The sequence below is a fragment of the Mirounga leonina genome, unplaced genomic scaffold (genome assembly GCF_011800145.1).
Source record: "Mirounga leonina isolate KUSES-001 unplaced genomic scaffold, KU_Mleo_1.0 Mir_376, whole genome shotgun sequence".
Lineage (NCBI taxonomy): Eukaryota > Metazoa > Chordata > Mammalia > Carnivora > Phocidae > Mirounga > Mirounga leonina.
Genome location: NW_023270718.1, coordinates 2414810 through 2421885, shown reverse-complemented (window position 1 = coordinate 2421885; position 7076 = coordinate 2414810).

Sequence of the window (7076 nt, the reverse complement as noted above, 5' to 3'; positions counted from 1 at the left end):
CATTGCCTCGGGTCCTGGATCTTTGCGGGACGCTGTTGTCGCCCCACCCCCCAGCAAGGAGCAGGCAGTGCCCCCCAAGGGAAGGAGCTGGAAGGCCTGTGCCTGCCCCACTGGGGCTGTGGCCAAGCCGAGCCTGTGGGGAGCAGGCAGGGGGCCCGGAGTGCCAGCAGATGGTACAGGAGAAATGAGGCAGAGAGAGATGGGGAGAGGGGGCACCCCATGGGGACCGAGGCCAGAAATGGAAGGCTGAGGTGGCCCCCTGAGATTCAGGACTGAAGATAGATGAGGCCTGAAAGACAGAGACCGACAGAGACATACACTTCGCGCGCACACACAAATAGGATCCAGAGAAAGCAGGAACCCAGAGACAGAAAAGAGGCAGAGATCCGGAGACAGGGGCCTCAAGAGACAAACACAAACATGGGATCCAAGCGAGAGACAGAGACAAAGACCCAAAGAGAGACCAAGACGTAGAGACGTGAAACCCAGAGAGAGACAGAGACATGGAGAAGCATAGAGCCGGGAAACAGGAAAGAACAGAGACAGAGACCCACAGAGATGAGACCAGAGAGACAGAGACCCAGAGACAGGTATCCAGAGAAAGAGACAGACACAGGGATGAAGAGATGGTCCAGAGAGAGAGATTTGGAATGCAGATAGATGGGGATGGGGGTAAACTCTCCCAAAGACACAGAGATGAGGCAGAGATGCCCAGCCCCCTCGCCCTCTTCCGGGAGGGAGGGGGTGCTCCCCCCACACCCTGCAGCTCGTTTCCATAGCGACCTCCCCAGATCCTGAGGGCAAATATTGTCCTGGCTAGAAGCAGTGGGGCTGTGTTGACATAATCTCCTGCTGGTGGGGTGGGGGCTCCAGGGGCCCAAGAGGCCGGGCTGGGGGGCAGGAGAGCAGAGGGGCTTTCAGCCAGGGCCCTGCAGATAGCTCCAACTTCCCCCCCACCTCCCCAAAGCAAGGTGTAAACCTCACAGCCCTGGGAAAAGGAGCTGAGAGTTTCAAAACTGCAGCCCTCGCTGCCCCCTGGTGGTGGCGGGCCAGCCCTGAAGCTCCTTTCCTAGCATCAAGAAGAGTAGGCTGGTCTGGGCATTTTCCTCCAGATTTCTAGAATCTTCCCCCACAGCTCCTGCTCTGGTCCAGGGCCCCTCTGTCCCCAGTCATACCCCCCTTTTTTTTCCCACCTGCAACCCCCCTCCCATAGGACAGTTAGGCAGCCAGAGTGATGATGCTAAAGCACAAACTGCCCCCATCCCTCTCTAGCTTAGAACCTGCCATGGCTCCCCAGTGCCCTCAGGAGAAAGCTTGGGCTCCCCTCCATGGCCTCCAAGGTGCTTGCTGAGCTCCCCAGCCTTCTCTCTGAGAAGTCCCAGCTCTTCAGACCCTTCCTGGGCCCTCGTCCTTTGTTCTAGCAATATTCTCTGCCTCAAGTGCCTCCACCGAATTTTTGTTTTGTTTCCCAAGCCTGCCTCAAAGTTAGCTCACTCACTCATTCATCCATTCAACCAATAACTACTTCCTCTCCCGGACTCTGAGCTCTGTGAGGACAGGATCCCGGCTCTCTCAGTGGCTTGTGGGACCCCAGCATCGCCCAGAGCAGGGTTCGGCCCAGAGCAGGGTTCTATTCATTTTACTGGCACTTATTATGTATCAGGCCCTGGACTCAGCAATGCTGGGGGTCCCAGGGCCCCAGCCCTCCTGCCCAGCCCAGTCATAGACCCAAATAGAGAGACAGACTAACAGAAGGAGAGGGAGAAAGAGAAACACAAAGAAAGAAGAAAGAATCAGGAAGACGGGAAATAAAGCTGATGGAAAAACAGAATGTAGGATCAGAAGTAGGAGTAGCAGAGAAGGGAGGTCACTTGCTCAAGGCAACATAGCTCATAAGTGATGTAACCCATTTCCAGAGACATAAAGGGAGACAGAGAGAAGAGAGAGAAGTGGCCCAGAGAAGGAAACCTAGAGGCAGAGAGAAAAGAGGAAGCCAGACTGGGAGTCCTGCCCTGTCCCCCCAGCGCAGAGCTCCCTCCCTCTTCCCCATTCCCCTCCGCCCCACTTCCAGGCTTTTGACATCTCCCTGCAAAAGTACTTGTAATAAAACTAGTTCCAGGGACGCCTGGGTGGCTCAGTCGGTTAAGCGTCTGCCTTCGGCTCAGGTCATGATCCCAGGGTCCTGGGATCGAGTCCCGCATCGGGCTCCCTGCTCTGCGGGGAGCCTGCTTCTCCCTCTGCCTCTGTCTCTCTCTCTCTGTCTCTCATGAATAAATAAATAAAATCTTAAAAAAAAAAAAACAACTAGCTCCATTAGCTGTACCCAAAAGCCACTGTGCTGAGCACTTGACAGGCCTGAGCTCACTGAACCTGCTCTTCTCCCCTGGGAAGTGGGTGCTGGAATGGCTCTCATTTTGCAGAGAAGCAAGCTGTTGGGCCAAGGTCACCCATCTCACATGGATCCTGACCCCTGGAGGGCAAGGACCGACTCATCTTTGTGTGTCACCCCCTCCCACCCCCCAAATACACACACACATACACACACACAAGCACACAACTCACCTGGCTGACCTCCTCTCCCTGTGGCTCCACACCCCTCCCCCAACACACAGACCTTGCAGGATCTGAACTCTTTGTTTCTATCAATAACACAGCCAGCTGTGATCAAAGAATGATAATGGCCCACATCTACTTTGCCCATCACTTTGAACTCATTATTGACCTTGGTGCCTTTCACAGTAGGTGTTCCCTGAGAAATGGATGGGAGCTAGCATTTACAGGTGCCTATGTGTGCCTGCTACTGTACTCATGTGTGATTTACATCTGTGGCCTCACTGGGGCTCACGGAGGATACAGTAACAGACTACGAGCATCTCCCCACATCTTCGAGGCCCTACAGGATCTGGTGGGTCCGTCACCTCCCTGACCTCATCTACCTCCTGCTCTCCTCTGCCTCATCAGGCTTCTTGTTGCCCCAGGAATATGCCACACTCATATCTATCTCAGGATCTTTGCACCTACTGATTTCTCTGCCTAGAAAGCTTCCCCCGCCAACTTCATGCGTGATTGCTTCCTTGTCATTCACATTTCTGCTCAAATGTCACCTCCTCAGAGAGGCCTTCCCTTACCAGCTCCGTGCCTGTTTCTTCATCTGTAAAATGGTGGTGAAAATAGGGCTCGTGGTGAAGATAACTGGGTGTTTGACATGTAGTAGGTGCTCAACAAATGTTAGTTATTATTAGTTAATTGTTTTGTGTATGGTGGCTTACCTCTTCCGTCACCCTGCAAGATCAATGAGAACAAACTCTGGCACTGACTTGGTAACTACTGAAACTCCAGCACCTAGCACAGAGCTTGACACACTCTAGATGTTCAGGAAACATTTTTGTTACTCCTTTTTAAATCAGTAAACATTTTTTTAAAGCTTTTACTTATTTATTGGACAGAGAGAGAGCAGGAAAGCACAAGCAGGGGGACCGGCAGGTGGAGGGAGAGGGAGAAGCAGGCTCCCCACTGAGCAGGGATCCCGATGTACAGGACTCGATCCCAGGACCCTGGAATCATGACCTCAGCCGAAGGCAGGTGCTTAACAACTGAGCCGCCCTGGCGCCCCAGTAAACATTTTTGAATGAAGGAGAGACATAGGCACAATATGACCGCCCACGTTTCAAACGTGGAAACTGAGGCTCAGGGTCACAACCAGAAACTGGTGGAGTCAAGATTTAAACTCAGGTCCATCCGTTTCCAAAGCCCAGGGCTTTCACGGTCTGTTTGTGTGTCCTGTAAATCTCTTCCCGCTTTGGGCTCTCTTGTCCTTCCTATACAACATGGTCTGGTCAAGACTAGGTGCTGACCCTCAGTGGGGACTGGGGGAAGGTGATCCACTATTCTTTAAATCCATTGTCAGGTTTTCTCTCCTCCCCTCCTCCCCCAACATCAGAGCCAGCTCCGACTGACACTGCCAGCCTTCCCGGCGTCACAGCTGGGCCTATGTCAAAACCCGGACTGGATAATGAAGTTGCGGGAGATGAGGGCTGTCGGAGAGGAACCAAGGGACCGCGGATAAAAAAGAGGAAGGAAAGGCTGGGGAGCGATATCAGACTTAAACCCGGGGGTGGGGTTAACCCTAAAAGAAGGCAGGGTCAAGGGCCCTGGGCGAAGTACCATAGTTCTCGGATACCTCGCGGGCGGTGTCAGAGGCTCTGCGGGCAGGAATAGAACTTTAGCTCCAGCAGGATTCTGGAGGTGGAGCTAAGGGCCTGGGGGCGGGCCGCCATCTAATAAACAAGGACTCTAAGAATTAGAGTTCGAGGGCGGAGCTAGTGGATATCTAGGCAGATTTGGGGCTCTAGGGTCGGGCCCTGGTCCTGCGAGGGGGCTTTTGGGAAATTCAGTAAAAGATTGAGGAGAAGGTTTGGGGGTTTGGGGGAGTGTCTTCCTCTACCCTCTCTTCCTCTCAGAGCCCGGGGCTACGCTTCAGGCTGAAAAGCAGGGAAAGCCCGGCCCCTTCCAATCCTTCTGCATCCCTATTGGCTGAGGGGCCTGGGCGACAGGCTCTCATTGGTCCCGAACTGGCGAGGAGGGGGTCTAGGGAGAATTCGCGCCGGTTGTGGGCGGGACCAGACGGTACCTAGGGGGATCTAGGCTCAACCAATCCCGGTTCAAGGATTGCGTTGGGGGGCCTGGCAGGGGGTGTCCCGACCCCCCTTTCTCGCCATCCTGGGGGATGACCCCGGTGCCAGGCCCGGCGCCGGCCGCCTGATGCCGGGCGGGCCGAGCCGGGGATGCTGGAACGAAGGGCGTTGCTATGGCAACGGGAGGCAGGGCCTGGAGGGGGGGACCGAGCCCAGGCTGGGGCCGGGGGGGCCGGCGGTGGCTGTGGCGGGGCGATGGCGGAGCGCGGCCCGGCCTTCTGCGGCCTCTACGACACGTCCTCGTTGCTTCAATACTGCAACGGTGAGACCCCTCCTCAGTTCCGACCCTGACTCCGCCCAGGCTGGACCCATTTCCTCCTGCCCCAACCTCCTCCTTCCAAGTCCCCATCCTCGCCCCTTGCTGAAGATCCTCCCTTCTCCGCCCCGCCCCCCCGGAGGACCCTGACCCCAGAGCAAGGTCCCTGATCCCCAAAGCCCTGATCCCAGTCCCCCACTTGCCTCGACTCTCCCCTTCTCCCGAAGTGACTGGATGAAGAGGATGGGGCAGAACCTTCAGGAGCTTGGGGTCGGAGAGGATAGGCCTGGAGGTCTGGAACTCTGCCCTTCCCCCCCTCAATCCTCTGGGACCCTCCCCCTTCTCCCTGGCAGAGGGACTGACAGATTAGGGGGAGGTGGGATTTGGTGTAGGCTTGTGGGCTGGGTGTGGGAGCAGGTAGGATGACCAGAGGATTTAGCCTCCACTGTACCCCCAAATCCTCAGGCCCCACCACTCCTACCCATTAGGACTCATCCCTTCTTCCTAAACACCCCTTCCTTCTACCCAAAGGACCACTGTGAGTGTCAGGCCTAGATGAGGGGAGCAGGAGGTGAAGGAGGTGGAAGGGAGGGGAGGAGGAGAAGCCAGGGTTGATCTCTGGGCAAAAGGGCTGAGGGTGGGGGAATGCTCAGGAGGGGGCAGAGGACTTGAGTTAACGGGGGCTGGGGGGGGGGGCGGTCCAAGGCCTCAGAACGCAGCTGGCCTCTCTGGGTGGGGGCTTGAAGGACCAAGGTGAAAGCACCTCCATTTCACTCAGGGGACTCTGAGAAGAGACTGTCTTCCAGTTTGGAGGCTCACTCCCCTGGTCACACTGGAGTTGGCAGAGGACCAGAATGCTTATTTTAGCCTCCTCTGACCCTCTAAGAGGCAGAATGCCTAAGCCTGGGTCCAGTGCCTGTTCTGCTGCTGAAGGCTGTGTGTCCAGGCACAAGTAACTTCATCTCTCTGGGCCTCAATCCCCTTCCTCCTCCCCTCCTCCTAAAGTGGAGGTAATACCACCATTACCAAAGATGCCTGGAGCAGTAGGTGCCATAATAATAGTTAATTGTATTCTGGATTTACTGAGCACCGTACCATGAGCCAGGAAACAGTGCTAAGTGGACAGTGCTGAGTGCTTCGCTCGAAGAGTCCTGTCACATGTAAGCTCCCTATAACACTATAAGGGGCCTCTCTCTCTCTCTCCCCCTCCCCCTTTTTGGGAGAGTGTGTAGTATTAGCGATGGTAGGTAAGAGGGGGCCTGGCGCAACGAGGTCATTGGGCCCTCCTGTCCCTTCACCTACTGACTGGATGAGTCTCCGCACACTCTCGCAGCCTCCGTTCTTAGTTTCCTCCTTTGGAAAAGGCGATCCCAGCAGGACCCTGAGAGTCCCTTCCCTTCCGAGTTCTAAGTCCTGACAGCTCCCTTCCTCCGACTTCGGGAGGCCCCCACCTTCCTCTGCAGGTCCAAGCACCGGACCAAAGAGGCGCTGGGTGGGGGGCAGGGCGGGCGAGGCCGGGCTGGCGATTGGGCCGCCAGGAGGGGGGGGGGGGGGAGGGACGGACGGCTGCACTGCGGAGCCCAGCGGGCGGGCCGGGCGGCCTACTGACGCGGGACGGCAGGTGCGACCTCCACGCCCCGTCCCTGTTAATGATACCACCTTTACTTCCACCCGGCTGGGAGCCAGGTCTTCCTCGGTTGTTGCCAGCAATGAGTCTGGGTATGAGTGATCTGGGAGGGAGAGGGGAGAGGGACGGGAGAGGGACGCCTCAGTCATCCACCCCCTCCCACTTCGGGGAAGATGGGCTGGGGGGTGATGGAGGAGTTCTTTGGCTGCACCCATGGGCTGGAGAGGAGAGGGAGAGCCGAATCTGGGGCGTGGGGTACAGAAGCGAAATAGAGAAGAGGAACAGGAGAGAAGCTCTGGCTGGGATAGAGAGTTTGGTTGTCAGATCCCCGCCCGCATCTCCCTCCGGTGGGTCTCCTGGGTCTGTGATGCGCTGCCTGCAACCCCCCAAGTCTACCGCCAGGGGCCGCAGAAACTCTGTCCTTGCAGCCTACTCTGGGGTTGAACCTCACGGAGAGGAGAGAAGGGGAAGAGGAGGGACCAGGCATGACCTTTTTGGC